This window comes from Arachis hypogaea, chromosome 14, assembly GCF_003086295.3.
Source record: "Arachis hypogaea cultivar Tifrunner chromosome 14, arahy.Tifrunner.gnm2.J5K5, whole genome shotgun sequence".
In the NCBI taxonomy this organism is placed as follows: domain Eukaryota; kingdom Viridiplantae; phylum Streptophyta; class Magnoliopsida; order Fabales; family Fabaceae; genus Arachis; species Arachis hypogaea.
Window position 1 is genome coordinate 59,715,240 of NC_092049.1, and position 24,063 is coordinate 59,739,302.

Genomic DNA, 24,063 nt, shown 5'->3' on the forward strand with positions numbered 1-24,063 from the left:
ACTTTGGCTCCAACTTTTCATAGCAGCAAACACATTTTACTGGTATGAACGTTGGTGCCAACGTTAGGGGTCTAACTTTGACCCTAACGTTGGCAATGCCTTGTGTGCTAGTGGCGCCAAACGTTGGCCATTCTCCCTTATGCTTTCATGTGCCAACGTTAGCCTCCAAGTTAGGGGGCTAACGTTGGCGCAAACGTTGGATGGCCCAGGGAGGAATTCATGTGCCAATGATGACAAGTCATCTTAGCCTATTTTAACTAGTCTTTTTCTTTTGTTTTCATTAGAATTATGCACTTTCTTGAGCTACAAGCAAGCTAATTGAGTAGATTTTCATGTTTCCCTTGATTGAACCAACCATATATGAATTCATGCCATTTCATGAGGTTTTATGCTATATTTGTTGCATATTATGAAAGATTGAATATCTCATGATTTTGAGCATAGCTTTGATGAGTTTGGTTGATTAATGATAGGTGAAGAAAGCTTGAAGAAAGGTTGAAGCAAAGAGGAATGGCTAGGAGTGAAGAGAGGACAATGGAATAAGTGAAATTGAACCAGGAAGCAAGAAGTTAGCCCCAACGTTAGCCCCCTAACTTGGAGGCTAATGTTGGAACTTGAAATTTCCTCCCTGGCCATCCCATGTTTGCGCCAACGTTAGCCCCCTAACTTGGAGGCTAACGTTGGCACATGAATTACAAAGGGAGAAGGGCCAACGTTAGCCTCAACGTTAGCCCCCTAACTTGGAGGCTAACGTTGGAACTTGAGAAGATCTCCCCTGGGCACCAACGTTTGCGCCAACGTTAGCCCCCTAACTTGGAGGCTAACGTTGGCACATGAATTACAAAGGGAGAAGGGCCAACGTTTGCACCAACGTTAGCCCCCTAACTTGGAGGCTAACGTTGGCGCCACTAGCACTAAACAAGGCCAACGTTAGGGTCAAAGTTAGACCCCTAACGTTGGCACCAACGTCCATACCAGAAGAATTTTGCTTGCTGCTATGAAAAGTTGGAGCCAAAGTTAGACCCCTAACTTTGGCTCAAACTTTTGGTCCAACTTTTGCTAACCTCAAAACCGGTTCAATTGGTTCACTTTGGTTCTTTTTCAAACTTCAAGAGCAATCAACCAAGGCCTCTTTCAACCCAATTCCACCAAGAGCAAAGGCCCAACTCAAGGCTTGAAGATCATTTTTGAAAGTGTATAAATAGGATAGAATTCAAGTTATTCAGGGAGCTTTCCTTTTAGAATTTTCATAATAGTTTTCGGAGAGCTTTTGAACTTTAATTTTCTTTGCTTTCATTGCTTTCATTTTCATTTACACTTGTCTTGGATCTTGGATTGGAGAATTGAAGAAATTCTGTTTCAATCTCAATCTTGGATCTCTGTTTCTTTACTGCTAATTGAATTTCATTTCCGGTTAATTGCTCTTTATCTCTTTTCTTTGCAATTTACATTTTCCTTGCAATTGTTCTTGTTGGATCTAGGAAGGCATTGAGATCTAGACTAGGTTTTCTAGTCTCTGGGTCCTGAGATCTGAATTTCCCATTTCAATTCCCTGTTTACTGCTTTTAATGTTCAATTACTTTACTGCTTCAAGATCCGGTTCAATCCCAATTCCTTTTCCCTCTTCTGTTTGATGCAATTTAGTTTTTCCTTGTTTAATTTCTGCAAATCCACATCCCAATCCCCTTTACATTTCAAGCAATTTACATTCCTTGCACTTTAAGATTCCGCAATTTACATTTCTTGCACTTTAAGTTTCTGCCATTTAATTTCTTGTTCTTTAAGTTTCAGCAAGTTATTTCTTGTTCTATTTACTTCAAATGCAATTTAATTCTGCAAGTAACAAAACCATCAACCAAATCTTGATTCGCTTGACTAAATCAACCACTGAACTAAAATTGCTCAATCCTTCAATCCCTGTGGGATCGACCTCACTCCCGTGAGTTTTTATTACTTGATACGACCCGGTACACTTGCCGGTTAGTTTTGGGTGTTTTGGGAGAGATTTATTTTTCACCAAAATATCTCATCAAGTTTTTGGCGCCGTTGCCGGGGATTGATTAGATTGACAATGATTAAGTGAGGTGGTGATCTAGATCAAGCACTTTTTCTTTAATTTTTGACTAACCCACTAACTGTTTGAAGTTTTGTCTCAACCGGCTACATCCAATTTTCAAGAGAATCACTATGTTTTCTATTGATTGATTTATATGTCACAGGGAAGAAGAAGTTTCTGAGAAAGAAGAACATCACAACATGAAGCCACAACTCATTACACTAATAGAGAAAAATTGTTCCTATGGTGGAAATCCCTTGGAAGACTCTAAACAGCACCTGTCCATTTTTCTGAAAACTTGTGGGGCTGTCAATATCAATGGTGTAGACCATGATACCATTAAGCTCTTGTTATTTCCCTTCTCACTGAAGGATGAAGCTGCACAATGGCTTGAAACCTTTCCCCAAGGAAGTATAACTAGTTGGGATGAATTGGTTGCCAAGTTTCTAGCCAAATTCTCCTCACCCCAACAACACATCAAGATGAAAGAAGGAGTACATCCATTCATACAAAAAAAGGAAGAACCACTGTTCAAAGCATGGGAGAGATACAAGAAAGCAAATGACAAGGTGGATTTTCGAGCGTTCTATGAAGGATTAACCTCCGAAACAAGAAAAGCAGTAGATTACTTCTCAGATGGCCTACTCAAGGCAACAGCAACCACCCAAGGAACTGCAGAGTTTAGTAACAAAAGAGCCAATAACCAACACTCATTTGAGACGCCACAGAATGCAATTTCAGAAAAAGAAGCAATGAATCTTGAAGGGGTGAGAGCAATCATGGATCAAAACAAGCAGCTACACCAGCAAACTCAACAGCAATTGGAATCAATAGCTAGACAAATTGATTCTCTACATTCTGCCACATTGAATGCACAATTTCCACCATGGAAACCACATTCTTATTTAAGAATGAGGGAATTTCAGCATCAGGAACAAAGGGACCTCAACTATAATAACCCCAACTTCCCAAACCTGCAAAAACACCACCATACCAACAAAAATCACTACACACCACCCCAATATACACACCTCCAACCCTATCCTATCCCACTACCTGCCCAAAATGACTTACATCAATCACCACAATTAACACAGTCACAACCAATCCTAAACTTCCAAAAACTCTATGTTCTAGAAATGATGATGGAAAGGTTTATGAAAATTCAAGAAATGACATTAATAGAGCAGGAGGACATAAGGAAAAACCAAGAGGCATATCTCAAGAGAATTGAAAGGTACATGGAACAAATGGTTCAAAACCCTGCTAAACTGGGTGAGAGAGAGGGAAATATATCCCTAAGAGCCACTGAAGATGACTTGAAGAACAATGAAAAAGCTGCTGAGTTGAAAGGGAAGGCAGTTATGGAAAACAAGGAGAAGCCTACGGTGAGAGGAGGAAACCAAAGGCAATAGAGACCTCAACTTCCATGATCAGAGGATGAAGGATGTCAAGCTAGTGACAATAAAAGAGCGCTTGTTGGGAGGCAACCCAACCAGAGGTAACTATCTTTTCATATCTATTTCAATAAAAAGGTTAATTAGTTTTATCTACATTGCAAGAAGCTAAGTTTGGTGTTGCACACCAAAACAATCTAAAGGAGAATGCAGGATCCTAAGTTTGGTGTTTCACCAAAACCCCATTAAAACACACATTCTCGCTTTCTGCATAATGTAGGCTTCAAGCATACTGGATGAACTAGTTAGCCATTTTACTGTTTTTCTTAGTTTTCAGTTCTATCACTTTTGAAAAAGAGAAATTATCACAAATGGTTAACCATTGGCAAGGTACTAAGTTTGGTGTTCCCACACCAAAGTAAGTTCAAAAAGCCCACAAATAAATCATGCAGATTAACCATTGTTTCCAAGTGCTTGGGGAACAAGCAACTTTCAATATCATTGCAGAGGTCCATACAAGCTGTTGGAAGGACTAAGCATCATCAACCAAAGAAACAAAAGATGAACCTAAAGGCCAGCAATGATGATGATGAGAAGAAGGAAAGCAAGTGAACTCCAACAGGTTGTATTGTTAAGTCATTGTTTTACATCAAATATTGCTGTAATTGAAAGTTGGATTGTATTCTGATCTGCCCTGCCTATCTGCATAGCATAGTTTCTCTTTTTTATTACCCCTGCCTGCATAGCATAAGTCTTTCTTTATGACTCAATAAGCAAGATGCTTGATCATTCACAACATTCTTATCTTCAAAACTTGTTTGCACTCAATTTTCAAGAATGCATCACATGAAAGTTCTTTGAAAAGAAGGATTGAGGAATTAAACAATTTTGAGGTAAGCAAAAGATTAAGAGAAGTGGTGGTTCTGGTTGTGTGATAATGTATTGAGGTTGCATGCTTGTGAAAACTTGCATGGGAGCTCATAGGCGGGACATGAAGTTCAAAGAAGTATTGTGGAGATTCTCAAAAATCTATTGATCCAAGAAGCAGCAAACAAAACAAAAGAAAGAAAAGAAAATACAAAAACAAAAAGAACATGGTCCAAGGCTCTGAGCATCAATTACTAGGCAGAAAAGAAAGAAGAAACAATGACTCAAAGAGTTGTTAGCCTAGTAAAATGCTTGTGGTTGAAGTGTGTCAAGGAAAGAGGCTTGAGCAAGTAAATCCTCAGGGGTGCTTCAACACCTAATACCTTAAAACCAACTGGTTTAGGAGTATTGATTGAAAGCTTATCTAAAGAGCCGCCTTGAGACATGATACTTAGAGTCGAGGCCAAAGCACAGAAACTATAAGCTGCTTCAAGGTGATTACATATAAAGAGATCTCCATGGTACCATTTGGATGAAAATCCTAAGACCTACGACTCCCAATATGTAAGGACTAGTGAGCACTGAAGCCCTTGCATGAAGCACATGATTTAGAGTTCACCCCACTAATACTTGATCACTTCACTCACTGCACTTTACAATTGTTCCTCAATCCATCTTAATTGAAAGAATCTCTGAGCATAATTCATTTCTTGCTTGGGGACAAGCAAGCTTTAAGTTTGGTGTTGTGATGACAAGTCATCTTAGCCTATTTTAACTAGTCTTTTTCTTTTGTTTTCATTAGAATTATGCACTTTCTTGAGCTACAAGCAAGCTAATTGAGTAGATTTTCATGTTTCCCTTGATTGAACCAACCATATATGAATTCATGCCATTTCATGAGGTTTTATGCTATATTTGTTGCATATTATGAAAGATTGAATATCTCATGATTTTGAGCATAGCTTTGATGAGTTTGGTTGATTAATGATAGGTGAAGAAAGCTTGAAGAAAGGTTGAAGCAAAGAGGAATGGCTAGGAGTGAAGAGAGGACAATGGAATAAGTGAAATTAAACCAGGAAGCAAGAAGTTAGCCCCAACGTTAGCCCCCTAACTTGGAGGCTAACGTTGGAACTTGAAATTTCCTCCCTGGCCATCCCACGTTTGCGCCAACGTTAGCCCCCTAACTTGGAGGCTAACGTTGGCACATGAATTACAAAGGGAGAAGGGCCAACGTTAGCCCCAACGTTAGCCCCCTAACTTGGAGGCTAACGTTGGAACTTGAGAAGATCTCCCCTGGGCACCAACGTTTGCGCCAATGTTAGCCCCCTAACTTGGAGGCTAACGTTGGCACATGAATTACAAAGGGAGAAGGGCCAACGTTTGCGCCAACGTTAGCCCCCTAACTTGGAGGCTAACGTTGGCGCCACTAGCACTAAACAAGGCCAACGTTAGGGTCAAAGTTAGACCCCTAACGTTGGCACCAACGTCCATACCAGAAGAATTTTGCTTGCTGCTATGAAAAGTTGGAGCCAAAGTTAGACCCCTAACTTTGGCTCAAACTTTTGGTCCAACTTTTGCTAACCTCAAAACCGGTTCAATTGGTTCACTTTGGTTCTTTTTCAAACTTCAAGAGCAATCAACCAAGGCCTCTTTCAACCCAATTCCACCAAGAGCAAAGGCCCAACTCAAGGCTTGAAGATCATTTTTGAAAGTGTATAAATAGGATAGAATTCAAGTTATTCAGGGAGCTTTCCTTTTAGAATTTTCATAATAGTTTTCGGAGAGCTTTTGAACTTTAATTTTCTTTGCTTTCATTGCTTTCATTTTCATTTACACTTGTCTTGGATCTTGGATTGGAGAATTGAAGAAATTCTATTTCAATCTCAATCTTGGATCTCTGTTTCTTTACTGCTAATTGAATTTCATTTCCGGTTAATTGCTCTTTATCTCTTTTCTTTGCAATTTACATTTTCCTTGCAATTGTTCTTGTTGGATCTAGGAAGGCATTGAGATCTAGACTAGGTTTTCTAGTCTCTGGGTCCTGAGATCTGAATTTCCCATTTCAATTCCCTGTTTACTGCTTTTAATGTTCAATTACTTTACTGCTTCAAGATCCGGTTCAATCCCAATTCCTTTTCCCTCTTCTGTTTGATGCAATTTAGTTTTTCCTTGTTTAATTTCTGCAAATCCACATCCCAATCCCCTTTACATTTTAAGCAATTTACATTCCTTGCACTTTAAGATTCCGCAATTTACATTTCTTGCACTTTAAGTTTCTGCCATTTAATTTCTTGTTCTTTAAGTTTCAGCAAGTTATTTCTTGTTCTATTTACTTCAAATGCAATTTAATTCTACAAGTAACAAAACCATCAACCAAATCTTGATTCGCTTGACTAAATCAACCACTGAACTAAAATTGCTCAATCCTTCAATCCCTGTGGGATCGACCTCACTCCCGTGAGTTTTTATTACTTGATACGACCCGGTACACTTGCCGGTTAGTTTTGGGTGTTTTGGGAGAGATTTATTTTTCACCAAAATATCTCATCAGCCAACGTTAGCCTCCAAGTTAGGGGGCTAACGTTGGCGCAAACGTGGGATGGCCAGGGAGGAAATTTCAAGTTCCAACGTTAGCCTCCAAGTTAGGGGGCTAATGTTGGGGCTAACTTCTTGCTTCCTGGTTCAATTTCACTTATTCCATTGTCCTCTCTTCACTCCTAGCCATTCCTCTTTGCTTCAACCTTTCTCCAAGCTTTCTTCACCTATCATTAATCAACCAAACTCATCAAAGCTATGCTCAAAATCATGAGATATTCAATCTTTCATAATATGCAACAAATATAGCATAAAACCTCATGAAATGGCATGAATTCATACATGGTTGGTTCAATCAAGGGAAACATGAAAATCTACTCAATTAGCTTGCTTGTAGCTCAAGAAAGTGCATAATTCTAATGAAAACAAAAGAAAAAGACTAGCTAAAATAGGCTAGGATGACTTGTCATCAACAAGTCATCTTAGCCTAGTTTCACTAGCCTTTTTCTTTGTTTCTATTAGGTTTTATGCACTTTCTTGCATTCTAAGTAAGTAATTTGGAATGGAAATGCATGACTTCTTTGAATTAAACAACCACCATGTAATTGATGCAAAATCATGAGGTTTAAGCTAAATTTAATTGAATTTTAATGATCTATAAACCTTGTGAATTTAGTGATACTTTGATTAGTTGTTTTGATTACTTGTAGGTGAAAAAAGAAGAAAAGAAGAAAAGCGTGGCATAGGAAATGTTCTAAAGGAAGCCACAAGCATGCCCAAGAGAGAAAAAGCGTGGCAAAAATCAAGGAAGAATGGAAGCTAAGTTGGAAAAGTAAACTGAGCTTCACAAGGAGTGAAAGGAGAAGGCAAGGTACAAGGCTAAGTTCAAATAGTTAACTGAGCACTAAAGAAAGCAAGGAAATGGCATAAAGCTCAGTTAACTAAGTGAGCTTTATCGGGGACTTCTCCAAATTAATTCAAGATGAAATTCCATGAGTGAAGCCACCAAGTTTCGAACTCATGAGCTAAAGGAAGCAAGGAACGCTCCTTGCAATAAAAATGAGAAGAAAATAGCCAAAATGCCTCCTCCATGGTTCGAACTTGGAACCACACGCTACTCCTTGTAAGGAAAAATCAAGAGAAATAGCTAAAATGCTTCCCCCAGGATTCGAACTTGGGAATTCCTTGAAACATAAGGAAGGAATGCCACCAAGCTTGCAAGGAAAATCAAGAGGAAATAGTTTAAATGCTTGAGCCAAGTTTCGAACCTGGGAGTTCTTTAAAACATAAGGAGGAGCACCCACTCATCCAAGGAAATTAGCTTCAAAGATTTCCTCCACTTGCTCCCACCAGGATTTGAACCTGGGACCTTGAGGCTGAAAGCAAGGTGCTACATGGAAAGCTCATTTGGTTTTTCCAACTGAGCATCACGACATCCCATCCTCCCCACACCATGACACAGCCCAGCAACAAATGAAGCGCACCAAGGATGCCATGCGCACAACAATGGGACACGGCCAACACTTAGAGCTCAGTTCAAAATTCCAACTGAGCTTACCCCTGGGAGTTGAAAACTTGGGCTGAAAATTGGATTAAAAATCCAATTTAATTCATTTCTTCACCAAATCAAAAGCCCATCCAAATTCCAAAATCCAAGAATAGAAAGTGTATAAATAGGAGTTAGTTTGATGTAATTAGAACTTTTGAACTTTTATTTTTTTTTTACCTCTAGACTTTTACTTTGAATTTTCCTTTTGAGCTTTCATTTTAATTCTGAACTTTTTGGCTTTGAGTTTGTAATTTCTGAGAACTTGGAAGGAAAATTGATCTCTCTTCTTCTTGGTTCTTGCTTTAGCACTCTTTTAATTTTTCTTGCTTTGGATCTTGGGTGGAGAATTGAAGAACTTCTGTTTCAATCTCACCTTGAGATCTTGTTTAATTTTTCTGCACAATTGAATTTCATTTTCCATTTACTGCTTCATCTTCTACTCTTTCTGCAATTTACTTTTCAGTTTCTCTTGCAATTGTTCTTGTTGGATCAAGGAAGGATTTGAGATCTAGACTTGTTATCTAGTCTCTTCCACTCCTGAGATCTTCAACCTCTTTTAATTTGCTGCAAATTAAGCATTGCTTACTTTCTGTTTTTAAATTCTCAAAGCATTTTTACTTTTCTGTTGAGATTTAGTTTGATTCAATCAATTCTTTACTCTTCTGTTTAATTGCAATTTACTTCTGTCTTGTTTAAATTCTGCAATCCCAATTCCCAACTCCTTTTATAATTCAAGCAATTTACATTTCTTGCACTTTAAGATTCAGTCATTTACATTTCTTGCAATCTAAGTTTCTGTAATTTACTTTACTTGTTCTTTAAGATTCAGCACATTTACTTTCCTGCTCTTTCATTTACTGCAATTTCCCCTTCTCCATTTACATTTCAAGCAATTTAGCTTCTGCAAATTACAAACCACTCAACCAATACTTGATTCGCTTGACTAAATCAACCACCAAACTAAAATTGCTCAATCCTTCAATCCCTGTGGGATCGACCTCACTCATGTGAGTTATTATTACTTGATGCGACCCGGTACACTTGCCGGTGAGTTTTGTGTTGGATCGTTTTCCACACATCACTGGACTTTATTTTATTTTTCTAATTTAAATAAAAGAATTCAATCGTATAATTTAAAAATTAAAAAATAAAAATTTAGTTTTTTTAAATTTTAAATTTATCTAAATTTTTTTTCATTTTTTTCACCGAATAATGTTTCACCTAGACAGTTGACTTTTTCTTGTTGTATTTGTTCACAAATTAAGAATAAGTTATTTTTAAAAATTTATGATTTTTTAAATTTTTTTTGGGATTTTATTGGAATTTTTTATTTTTCTACTATTCGAAAAAAATTATTTTTTTCTTTAAAAATTAAAAGAAATAATAAATTTACAGATCTTTTGTTTGCTAGATATTACTGGACTTTATTCTATTTTTCTAATATAACTAAAAGAATTTAATCATATAATATAAAAATTCAAAAATAAAAAATTCAGTTTTTTAAAATTTTAAATTTATCTAATTTTTTTATTTTTTTCATCGAATAATGTTACACCTAGATAGTTGACTTTTTCTTGCTGTATTTGTTCACAAATTAAGAATAAGTTATTTTAAAAAAATTTAAATTTTTTTAATTTTTTTAATTTTTTGGATTTTATTGAAATTTTTAATTTTTCTACTATTCGAAAAAAAATATTTTTTTAGTTTAAAAATTAAAAAATAATAAATTTACAGATCAATTGTTTACTAGATATTACTGGACTTTATTATATTTTTCTAATATAAATAAAAGAAATTAATCATATAATACAAAAATTAAAAAATAAAAAATTTAGTTTTTTAAAAATAATTTTTTATTTTTTTATTTACCGGATAATGTTACACCCGGACAATAGACTTTTTTTTGCTACACTTGTTTACAAATTAAGAATAAATTAATTTAAAAATTCAAAATTTTTCAATTTTTTTATTTTTTGGATATTGTTGGAATTTTTTATTTTTCTACTATTAAAAAATTTATTTTTTTAGTTTAAAAATTAAAAAAATAATAAATTTGCAGATCTTTTGTTTACTAGATATTACTGGACTTTATTCTATTTTTCTAATATAATTAAAAGAATTTAATCATATAATATAAAAATTTAAAAATAAAAAATTTAGTTTTTTAAAATTTTAAGTTTATCTAATTTTTTTTATTTTTTTTGCCGAATAATGCCACACCTAGACAGTTGACTTTTTCTTGTTGTATTTGTTCACAAATTAAGAATAAGTTATTTTTAAAAATTTAAAATTTTTTAAATTTTTTATTTTTTGGATTTTATTAGAATTTTTTATTTTTCTACTATTCAAAAAAAATTATTTTTTTAGATTAAAAATTAAAAAAAGATATATATTTACATATCTATTGTTTACAAGTTATTGCTGGACTTTATTTTATTTTTCTAATATAAATAAAATAATTTAATCATATAAAATAAAAATTCAAAAATAAATAAATTAGTTTTTTAAAATTTTAAATTTTTTAAAAATAATATTTTAATTTTTTATTTACCGGATAATGCTACACCCGGACAATTGACTTTTTTTTTGCTACACTTGTTCACAAATTAAGAATAAATGAATTTAAAAATTCAAAATTTTTCAATTTTTTTATTTTTTGGATGTTATTGGAATTTTTTATTTTTCTACTATTAGAAAAAAATTTTTTAGTTTAAAAATTAAAAAAATAATAAATTTACAGATATGTTGTTTACTAGATATTGCTGGACTTTATTTTATTTTTCTAATTTAAATAAAAGAATTAATCATATAATTTAAAAATTCAAAAATAAAAAATTTAGTCATTTAAAATTTTTTATTTTTTAAAAATATTTTTTTATTTTTTTATTTACCAGATAATGGTACACCCAAACATTTGTCTTTTTTTTTGCAGCACTTGTTCATAAATTAAGAATAAATTAATTTAAAAATTTAAAATTTTTCAATTTTTTTATTTTTTGGATATTGTTTGAAATTTTTATTTTTCTACTATTAGAATTTTTTTAGTTTAAAAATTAGAAAAAATAATAAATTTACAGATCTATTGATTACTAGATATTGGTGGACTTTATTTTATTTTTCTAATTTAAATAAAAGAACTGAATCATATAATTTAAAAATTAAAAAATAAAAATTTAGTTTATTTAAATTTTAAATTTACCTAAATTTTTTTTTCATTTTTTTCACCGAATAATGTTTCACCTAGACATTTGTCTTTTTCTTAGTGTATTTTTTCACAAATTAACAATAAGTTATTTTTAAAAATTTATGATTTTTTTAATTTTTTAATTTTTTGGATTTTATTAGAATTTTTTATTTTTCTACTATTCGAAAAAAATTATTTTTTTCTTTAAAAATTAAAAGAAATAATAAATTTACAGATCTTTTGTTTACTAGATATTATTGGACTTCATTCTATTTTTATAATATAACTAAAATAATTTAATCATATAATATAAAAATTCAAAAATAAAAAATTTAGTTTTTTAAAATTTTAAATTTATCTAATTTTTTTTTTATTTTTTTCATCGAATAATGTTACACCTAGACAGTTGACTTTTTCTTGCTGTATTTGTTCAAAAATTAAGAATAAGTTATTTTAAAAAAATTTAAAATTTTTTAATTTTTTTAATTTTTTGGATTTTATTGGAATTTTTCATTTTTCTACTATTCGAAAAAAATATTTTTTTAGTTTAAAAATTAAAAAATAATAAATTTACAGATCAATTGTTTACTAGATATTACTGGACTTTATTATATTTTTCTAATATAAATAAAAGAAATTAATCATATAATACAAAAATTAAAAAATAAAAAATTTAGTTTTTTAAAAATAATTTTTTATTTTTTTATTTACCGGATAATGCTACACCCGGACAATTGACTTTTTTTTGCTACACTTGTTTACAAATTAAGAATAAATTAATTTAAAAATTCAAAATTTTTCAATTTTTTTATTTTTTGGATGTTATTGGAATTTTTTATTTTTCTACTATTAGAAAAAAATTATTTTTTTAGTTTAAAAATTAAAAAAATAATAAATTTACAGATATGTTGTTTACTAGATATTGCTGGATTTTATTTTATTTTTCTAATTTAAATAAAAGAATTAATCATATAATTTAAAAATTCAAAAATAAAAAATTTAGTCATTTAAAATTTTTTTTTTAAAATATTTTTTTATTTTTTTATTTACCAGATAATGGTACACCCAAACATTTGTCTTTTTTTTGCAGCACTTGTTCATAAATTAAGAATAAATTAATTTAAAAATTTAAAATTTTTCAATTTTTTTATTTTTTGGATATTGTTTAAAATTTTTATTTTTCTACTATTAGAATTTTTTTAGTTTAAAAATTAAAAAAATAATAAATTTACAGATCTATTGATTACTAGATATTGGTGGACTTTATTTTATTTTTCTAATTTAAATAAAAGAACTGAATCATATAATTTAAAAATTAAAAAATAAAAATTTAGTTTATTTAAATTTTAAATTTACCTAAATTTTTTTTTTCATTTTTTTTCACCGAATAATGTTTCACCTAGACATTTGTCTTTTTCTTAGTGTATTTTTTCACAAATTAACAATAAGTTATTTTTAAAAATTTATGATTCTTTTAATTTTTTAATTTTTTGGATTTTATTAGAATTTTTTATTTTTCTACTATTCGAAAAAAATTATTTTTTTCTTTAAAAATTAAAAGAAATAATAAATTTACAGATCTTTTGTTTACTAGATATTATTGGACTTTATTCTATTTTTCTAATATAACTAAAATAATTTAATCATATAATATAAAAATTCAAAAATAAAAAATTTAGTTTTTTAAAATTTTAAATTTATCTAATTTTTTTTTTATTTTTTTCATCGAATAATGTTACACCTAGACAGTTGACTTTTTCTTGCTGTATTTGTTCAAAAATTAAGAATAAGTTATTTTAAAAAAATTTAAAATTTTTTAATTTTTTTAATTTTTTGGATTTTATTGGAATTTTTCATTTTTCTACTATTCGAAAAAAATATTTTTTTAGTTTAAAAATTAAAAAATAATAAATTTACAGATCAATTGTTTACTAGATATTACTGGACTTTATTATATTTTTCTAATATAAATAAAAGAAATTAATCATATAATACAAAAATTAAAAAATAAAAAATTTAGTTTTTTAAAAATAATTTTTTATTTTTTTATTTACCGGATAATGCTACACCCGGACAATTGACTTTTTTTTGCTACACTTGTTTACAAATTAAGAATAAATTAATTTAAAAATTCAAAATTTTTCAATTTTTTTATTTTTTGGATGTTATTGGAATTTTTTATTTTTCTACTATTAGAAAAAAATTATTTTTTTAGTTTAAAAATTAAAAAAATAATAAATTTACAGATATGTTGTTTACTAGATATTGCTGGATTTTATTTTATTTTTCTAATTTAAATAAAAGAATTAATCATATAATTTAAAAATTCAAAAATAAAAAATTTAGTCATTTAAAATTTTTTTTTTTTAAAAATATTTTTTTATTTTTTTATTTACCAGATAATGGTACACCCAAACATTTGTCTTTTTTTTGCAGCACTTGTTCATAAATTAAGAATAAATTAATTTAAAAATTTAAAATTTTTCAATTTTTTTATTTTTTGGATATTGTTTGAAATTTTTATTTTTCTACTATTAGAATTTTTTTAGTTTAAAAATTAAAAAAAATAATAAATTTACAGATCTATTGATTACTAGATATTGGTGGACTTTATTTTATTTTTCTAATTTAAATAAAAGAACTGAATCATATAATTTAAAAATTAAAAAATAAAAATTTAGTTTATTTAAATTTTAAATTTACCTAATTTTTTTTTCATTTTTTTTCACCGAATAATGTTTCACCTAGACATTTGTCTTTTTCTTAGTGTATTTTTTCACAAATTAACAATAAGTTATTTTTAAAAATTTATGATTTTTTTAATTTTTTAATTTTTTGGATTTTATTAGAATTTTTTATTTTTCTACTATTCGAAAAAAATTATTTTTTTCTTTAAAAATTAAAAGAAATAATAAATTTACAGATCTTTTGTTTACTAGATATTATTGGACTTTATTCTATTTTTCTAATATAACTAAAATAATTTAATCATATAATATAAAAATTCAAAAATAAAAAATTTAGTTTTTTAAAATTTTAAATTTATCTAATTTTTTTTATTTTTTTCATCGAATAATGTTACACCTAGACAGTTGACTTTTTCTTGCTGTATTTGTTCAAAAATTAAGAATAAGTTATTTTAAAAAAATTTAAAATTTTTTAATTTTTTTAATTTTTTGGATTTTATTGGAATTTTTCATTTTTCTACTATTCGAAAAAAATATTTTTTTAGTTTAAAAATTAAAAAATAATAAATTTACAGATCAATTGTTTACTAGATATTACTGGACTTTATTATATTTTTCTAATATAAATAAAAGAAATTAATCATATAATACAAAAATTAAAAAATAAAAATTTAGTTTTTTAAAAATAATTTTTTATTTTTTTATTTACCGGATAATGTTACACCCGGACAATAGACTTTTTTTTGCTACACTTGTTTACAAATTAAGAATAAATTAATTTAAAAATTCAAAATTTTTCAATTTTTTTATTTTTTGGATATTGTTGGAATTTTTTATTTTTCTACTATTAAAAAATTTATTTTTTTAGTTTAAAAATTAAAAAAATAATAAATTTGCAGATCTTTTGTTTACTAGATATTACTGGACTTTATTCTATTTTTCTAATATAATTAAAAGAATTTAATCATATAATATAAAAATTTAAAAATAAAAAATTTAGTTTTTTAAAATTTTAAGTTTATCTAATTTTTTTTATTTTTTTTGCCGAATAATGCCACACCTAGACAGTTGACTTTTTCTTGTTGTATTTGTTCACAAATTAAGAATAAGTTATTTTTAAAAATTTAAAATTTTTTAAATTTTTTATTTTTTGGATTTTATTAGAATTTTTTATTTTTCTACTATTCAAAAAAAATTATTTTTTTAGATTAAAAATTAAAAAAAGATATATATTTACATATCTATTGTTTACAAGTTATTGCTGGACTTTATTTTATTTTTCTAATATAAATAAAATAATTTAATCATATAAAATAAAAATTCAAAAATAAATAAATTAGTTTTTTAAAATTTTAAATTTTTTAAAAATAATATTTTAATTTTTTATTTACCGGATAATGCTACACCCGGACAATTGACTTTTTTTTTGCTACACTTGTTCACAAATTAAGAATAAATGAATTTAAAAATTCAAAATTTTTCAATTTTTTTATTTTTTGGATGTTATTGGAATTTTTTATTTTTCTACTATTAGAAAAAAATTTTTTAGTTTAAAAATTAAAAAAATAATAAATTTACAGATATGTTGTTTACTAGATATTGCTGGACTTTATTTTATTTTTCTAATTTAAATAAAAGAATTAATCATATAATTTAAAAATTCAAAAATAAAAAATTTAGTCATTTAAAATTTTTTATTTTTTAAAAATATTTTTTTATTTTTTTATTTACCAGATAATGGTACACCCAAACATTTGTCTTTTTTTTTGCAGCACTTGTTCATAAATTAAGAATAAATTAATTTAAAAATTTAAAATTTTTCAATTTTTTTATTTTTTGGATATTGTTTGAAATTTTTATTTTTCTACTATTAGAATTTTTTTAGTTTAAAAATTAGAAAAAATAATAAATTTACAGATCTATTGATTACTAGATATTGGTGGACTTTATTTTATTTTTCTAATTTAAATAAAAGAACTGAATCATATAATTTAAAAATTAAAAAATAAAAATTTAGTTTATTTAAATTTTAAATTTACCTAAATTTTTTTTTCATTTTTTTCACCGAATAATGTTTCACCTAGACATTTGTCTTTTTCTTAGTGTATTTTTTCACAAATTAACAATAAGTTATTTTTAAAAATTTATGATTTTTTTAATTTTTTAATTTTTGGATTTTATTAGAATTTTTTATTTTTCTACTATTCGAAAAAATTATTTTTTCTTTAAAAATTAAAAGAAATAATAAATTTACAGATCTTTTGTTTACTAGATATTATTGGACTTCATTCTATTTTTATAATATAACTAAAATAATTTAATCATATAATATAAAAATTCAAAAATAAAAATTTAGTTTTTTAAAATTTTAAATTTATCTAATTTTTTTTTTATTTTTTTCATCGAATAATGTTACACCTAGACAGTTGACTTTTTCTTGCTGTATTTGTTCAAAAATTAAGAATAAGTTATTTTAAAAAAATTTAAAATTTTTTAATTTTTTTAATTTTTTGGATTTTATTGGAATTTTTCATTTTTCTACTATTCGAAAAAAATATTTTTTTAGTTTAAAATTAAAAAATAATAAATTTACAGATCAATTGTTTACTAGATATTACTGGACTTTATTATATTTTTCTAATATAAATAAAAGAAATTAATCATATAATACAAAAATTAAAAAATAAAAAATTTAGTTTTTTAAAAATAATTTTTTATTTTTTTATTTACCGGATAATGCTACACCCGGACAATTGACTTTTTTTTGCTACACTTGTTTACAAATTAAGAATAAATTAATTTAAAAATTCAAAATTTTTCAATTTTTTTATTTTTTGGATGTTATTGGAATTTTTTATTTTTCTACTATTAGAAAAAAATTATTTTTTTAGTTTAAAAATTAAAAAAATAATAAATTTACAGATATGTTGTTTACTAGATATTGCTGGATTTTATTTTATTTTTCTAATTTAAATAAAAGAATTAATCATATAATTTAAAAATTCAAAAATAAAAAATTTAGTCATTTAAAATTTTTTTTTTAAAATATTTTTTTATTTTTTTATTTACCAGATAATGGTACACCCAAACATTTGTCTTTTTTTTGCAGCACTTGTTCATAAATTAAGAATAAATTAATTTAAAAATTTAAAATTTTTCAATTTTTTTATTTTTTGGATATTGTTTAAAATTTTTATTTTTCTACTATTAGAATTTTTTTAGTTTAAAAATTAAAAAAAATAATAAATTTACAGATCTATTGATTACTAGATATTGGTGGACTTTATTTTATTTTTCTAATTTAAATAAAAGAACTGAATCATATAATTTAAAAATTAAAAAATAAAAATTTAGTTTATTTAAATTTTAAATTTACCTAAATTTTTTTTTTCATTTTTTTTCACCGAATAATGTTTCACCTACACATTTGTCTTTTTCTTAGTGTATTTTTTCACAAATTAACAATAAGTTATTTTTAAAAATTTATGATTCTTTTAATTTTTTAATTTTTTGGATTTTATTAGAATTTTTTATTTTTCTACTATTCGAAAAAAATTATTTTTTTCTTTAAAAATTAAAAGAAATAATAAATTTACAGATCTTTTGTTTACTAGATATTATTGGACTTTATTCTATTTTTCTAATATAACTAAAATAATTTAATCATATAATATAAAAATTCAAAAATAAAAAATTTAGTTTTTTAAAATTTTAAATTTATCTAATTTTTTTTTATTTTTTTCATCGAATAATGTTACACCTAGACAGTTGACTTTTTCTTGCTGTATTTGTTCAAAAATTAAGAATAAGTTATTTTAAAAAAATTTAAAATTTTTTAATTTTTTTAATTTTTTGGATTTTATTGGAATTTTTCATTTTTCTACTATTCGAAAAAAATATTTTTTTAGTTTAAAAATTAAAAAATAATAAATTTACAGATCAATTGTTTACTAGATATTACTGGACTTTATTATATTTTTCTAATATAAATAAAAGAAATTAATCATATAATACAAAAATTAAAAAATAAAAAATTTAGTTTTTTAAAAATAATTTTTTATTTTTTTATTTACCGGATAATGCTACACCCGGACAATTGACTTTTTTTTGCTACACTTGTTTACAAATTAAGAATAAATTAATTTAAAAATTCAAAATTTTTCAATTTTTTTATTTTTTGGATGTTATTGGAATTTTTTATTTTTCTACTATTAGAAAAAAATTATTTTTTTAGTTTAAAAATTAAAAAAATAATAAATTTACAGATATGTTGTTTACTAGATATTGCTGGATTTTATTTTATTTTTCTAATTTAAATAAAAGAATTAATCATATAATTTAAAAATTCAAAAATAAAAAATTTAGTCATTTAAAATTTTTTTTTTTTAAAAATATTTTTTTATTTTTTTATTTACCAGATAATGGTACACCCAAACATTTGTCTTTTTTTTGCAGCACTTGTTCATAAATTAAGAATAAATTAATTTAAAAATTTAAAATTTTTCAATTTTTTTATTTTTTGGATATTGTTTGAAATTTTTATTTTTCTACTATTAGAATTTTTTTAGTTTAAAAATTAAAAAAAATAATAAATTTACAGATCTATTGATTACTAGATATTGGTGGACTTTATTTTATTTTTCTAATTTAAATAAAAGAACTGAATCATATAATTTAAAAATTAAAAAATAAAAATTTAGTTTATTTAAATTTTAAATTTACCTAATTTTTTTTTCATTTTTTTTCACCGAATAATGTTTCACCTAGACATTTGTCTTTTTCTTAGTGTATTTTTTCACAAATTAACAATAAGTTATTTTTAAAAATTTATGATTTTTTTAATTTTTTAATTTTTTGGATTTTATTAGAATTTTTTATTTTTCTACTATTCGAAAAAAATTATTTTTTTCTTTAAAAATTAAAAGAAATAATAAATTTACAGATCTTTTGTTTACTAGATATTATTGGACTTTATTCTATTTTTCTAATATAACTAAAATAATTTAATCATATAATATAAAAATTCAAAAATAAAAAATTTAGTTTTTTAAAATTTTAAATTTATCTAATTTTTTTTATTTTTTTCATCGAATAATGTTACACCTAGACAGTTGACTTTTTCTTGCTGTATTTGTTCAAAAATTAAGAATAAGTTATTTTAAAAAAATTTAAAATTTTTTAATTTTTTTAATTTTTTGGATTTTATTGGAATTTTTCATTTTTCTACTATTCGAAAAAAATATTTTTTTAGTTTAAAAATTAAAAAATAATAAATTTACAGATCAATTGTTTACTAGATATTACTGGACTTTATTATATTTTTCTAATATAAATAAAAGAAATTAATCATATAATACAAAAATTAAAAAATAAAAAATTTAGTTTTTTAAAAATAATTTTTTATTTTTTTATTTACCGGATAATGCTACACCTGGACAATTGACTTTTTTTTGCTACACTTGTTTACAAATTAAGAATAAATTAATTTAAAAATTCAAAATTTTTCAATTTTTTATTTTTTCGATATTGTTGGAATTTTTTATTTTTCTACTATTAAAAAATTTATTTTTTTAGTTTAAAAATTAAAAAAATAATAAATTTGCAGATCTTTTGTTTACTAGATATTACTGGACTTTATTCTATTTTTCTAATATAATTAAAAGAATTTAATCATATAATATAAAAATTTAAAAATAAAAAATTTAGTTTTTTAAAATTTTAAGTTTATCTAATTTTTTTTTATTTTTTTTGCCGAATAATGCCACACCTAGACAGTTGACTTTTTCTTGTTGTATTTGTTCACAAATTAAGAATAAGTTATTTTTAAAAATTTAAAATTTTTTAAATTTTTTATTTTTTGGATTTTATTATAATTTTTTATTTTTCTAGTATTCAAAAAAAATTATTTTTTTAGATTAAAAATTAAAAAAAATATATATTTACATATCTATTGTTTACTAGTTATTGCTGGACTTTATTTTATTTTTCTAATATAAATAAAATAATTTAATCATATAAAATAAAAATTCAAAAATAAATAAATTAGTTTTTTAAAATTTTAAATTTTTTAAAAATAATATTTTAATTTTTTATTTACCGGATAATGCTACACCCGTACAATTGACTTTTTTTTTGCTATACTTGTTCACAAATTAAGAATAAATGAATTTAAAAATTCAAAATTTTTCAATTTTTTTATTTTTTGGATGTTATTGGAATTTTTTATTTTTCTACTTTTAGAAAAAAATTATTTTTTTAGTTTAAAACTTAAAAAAATAATAAATTTACAGATATGTTGTTTACTAGATATTGCTGGACTTTATTTTATTTTTCTAATTTAAATAAAAGAATTAATCAAATAATTTAAAAATTCAAAAATAAAAAATTTAGTCATTTAAAATTTTTTATTTTTTTAAAAATATTTTTTTTATTTACCAGATAATGGTACACCCAAACATTTGTCTTTTTTTGCAGCACTTGTTCATAAATTAAGAATAAATTAATTTAAAAATTTAAAATTTTTCAATTTTTTTATTTTTTGGATATTGTTTGAAATTTTTATTTTTCTACTATTAGAATTTTTTTAGTTTAAAAATTAGAAAAAATAATAAATTTACAGATCTATTGATTACTAGATATTGGTGGACTTTATTTTATTTTTCTAATTTAAATAAAAGAACTGAATCATATAATTTAAAAATTAAAAAATAAAAATTTAGTTTATTTAAATTTTAAATTTACCTAAATTTTTTTTTCATTTTTTTTTCACCGAATAATGTTTCACCTAGACATTTGTCTTTTTCTTAGTGTATTTTTTTCACAAATTAACAATAAGTTATTTTTAAAAATTTATGATTTTTTAATTTTTTAATTTTTTGGATTTTATTAGAATTTTTTATTTTTCTACTATTCGAAAAAAATTATTTTTTTCTTTAAAAATTAAAAGAAATAATAAATTTACAGATCTTTTGTTTACTAGATATTATTGGACTTTATTCTATTTTTCTAATATAACTAAAAGAATTTAATCATATAATATAAAAATTCAAAAATAAAAAATTTAGTTTTTTAAAATTTTAAATTTATCTAATTTTTTTTTTTTTTTTTCATCGAATAATGTTACACCTAGACAGTTGACTTTTTCTTGCTATATTTGTTCAAAAATTAAGAATAAGTTATTTTAAAAAAATTTAAATTTTTTTAATTTTTTTAATTTTTTGGATTTTATTGGAATTTTTCATTTTTCTACTATTCGAAAAAAATATTTTTTTAGTTTAAAAATTAAAAAATAATAAATTTACAGATCAATTGTTTACTAGATATTTCTGGACTTTATTATATTTTTCTAATATAAATAAAAGAAATTAATCATATAATACAAAAATTAAAAAATAAAAAATTTAGTTTTTTAAAAATAATTTTTTATTTTTTTATTTACCGGATAATGCTACACCCGGACAATTGACTTTTTTTTGCTACACTTGTTTACAAATTAAGAATAAATTAATTTAAAAATTCAAAATTTTTCAATTTTTTATTTTTTGGATATTGTTGGAATTTTTTATTTTTCTACTATTAAAAAATTTATTTTTTTAGTTTAAAAATTAAAAAATAATAAATTTGTAGATCTTTTGTTTACTAGATATTACTGGATTCACAAATTAAGAATAAGTTATTTTTAAAAATTTATGATTTTTTAATTTTTTAATTTTTTTTATTTTATTAGAATTTTTTATTTTTCTACTATTCGAAAAAAATTATTTTTTTTTGTTTAAAAATTAAAAAAATAATAAATTTACAGATCTTTTGTTTACTAGATATTACTGGACTTTATTCTATTTTTCTAATATAACTAAAAGAATTTAATCATATAATATAAAAATTCAAAAATAAAAAATTTAGTTTTTTAAAATTTTAAATTTATCTAAATTTTTTTTATTTTTTTCATCGAATAATGTTACACCTAGACAGTTGACTTTTTCTTGCTGTATTGGTTCACAAATTAAGAATAAGTTATTTTAAAAAATTTAAAATTTTTTAATTTTTTTTGGATTTTATTGGAATTTTTTATTTTTCTACTATTCAAAAAAAATTATTTTTTTAATTTAAAAATTAAAAAAATAATAAATTTACAGATCTATTATTTACTAGATATTACTGGACTTTTTTATATTTTTCTAATATAAATAAAAGATATTTATCATATAATACAAAAATTCAAAAATAAAAAATTTAGTTATTTAAAATTTAAGTTTTTTAAAAATAATTTTTTATTTTTTTATTTATCAGATAATGCTACACCCGGACAATTGACTTTTTTTTTGCTTCACTTGTTCACAAATTAAGAATAAATGAATTGAAAAATTCAAAATTTTTCAATTTTTTTATTTTTTGTATATCGTTGGAATTTTTTATTTTTCTACTATTAGAAAATAAATTATTTTTTTAGTTTAAAAAATAATAAATTTTTGAATATGTTGTTTCTAATATAAATAAAAGAATTTAATCATATAAATAAAAAATTAAAAAATAAAAGATTTAGTTTTTTAAAATCTTAAAATTTTTTAAAAATAATTTTTTATTTTTTTATTTACCGGATAATGCTACACCCGGACAATTGACCTTTTTTTGCTCCACTTGTTCAAAAATTAAGAATAAATTAATTTAAAAATCAATATTTTTCAATTTTTTATTTTTTGGTATATCGTTTGAATTTTTTATTTTTATACTATTTGAAAATAAATTATTTTTTTAGTTTTAAAAAATAATAAATTTACAGATATATTGTTTACTAGATATTGCTGGACTTTATTTTATTTTTCTTATTTAAATAAAAGAATTTAATCATACACTTTTAAAACTCAAATTTAAAAAATTTAGTCATTTATAATTTTTTATTTTTAAAAATTTATTTTTTATTTTTTTATTTACCGGATAATGCTACACTCGAACATTTGTCTTTTTTTTGCTTCACTTGTTCACAAATTAAGAATAAATTAATCTTAAAAATTTTAAAATTATAAAAAAATTTTATATTTTAGATATTTTTTGAATTTTTTATTTTTCTACTACTAGAAAAAATTATTTTTTAGTTTAAAAATTAAAAAATAATAAATTTACAGATCAATTATTTACTAGATATTATGGACTTTATTATATTTTTCTAATATAAATAAAAGAAATTAATCATATAATACAAAAATTCAAAAATAAAAAATTTAGTTTTTTAAAATTTAAGTTTTTTAAAAATAATTTTTTACTTTTTTATTTACCGGATAATGCTACACCCGGACAATTGACTTTTTTTTTGCTGCACTTGTTTACAAATTAAGGATAAATTAATTTAAAAATTCAAAATTTTTAAATTTTTTTATTTTTTCGATATTGTTAGAAATTTTTTATTTTTCTACTATTAAAAAAATTATTTTTTTAGTTTAAAAATTAAAAAAATAATAAATTTACAGATCTTTTGTTTACTAGATATTACTGGACTTTATTCTATTTTTCTAATATAACTAAAAGAATTTAATCATATAATATAAAAATTAAAAAATAAAAAATTTAGTTTTTTAAAATTTTAAATTTATCTAATTTTTTTTTATTTTTTTCATCGAATAATGTTACACCTAGACAGTTGACTTTTTCTTGCTGTATTTGTTCACAAATTAAGAATAAGTTATTTTTAAAAATTTAAAATTTTTTAATTTTTTATTTTTTGGATTTTTTTGGAATTTTTTATTTTTCTACTATTAGAAAAAAATTATTTTTTTAGTTTAAAAATTAAAAAA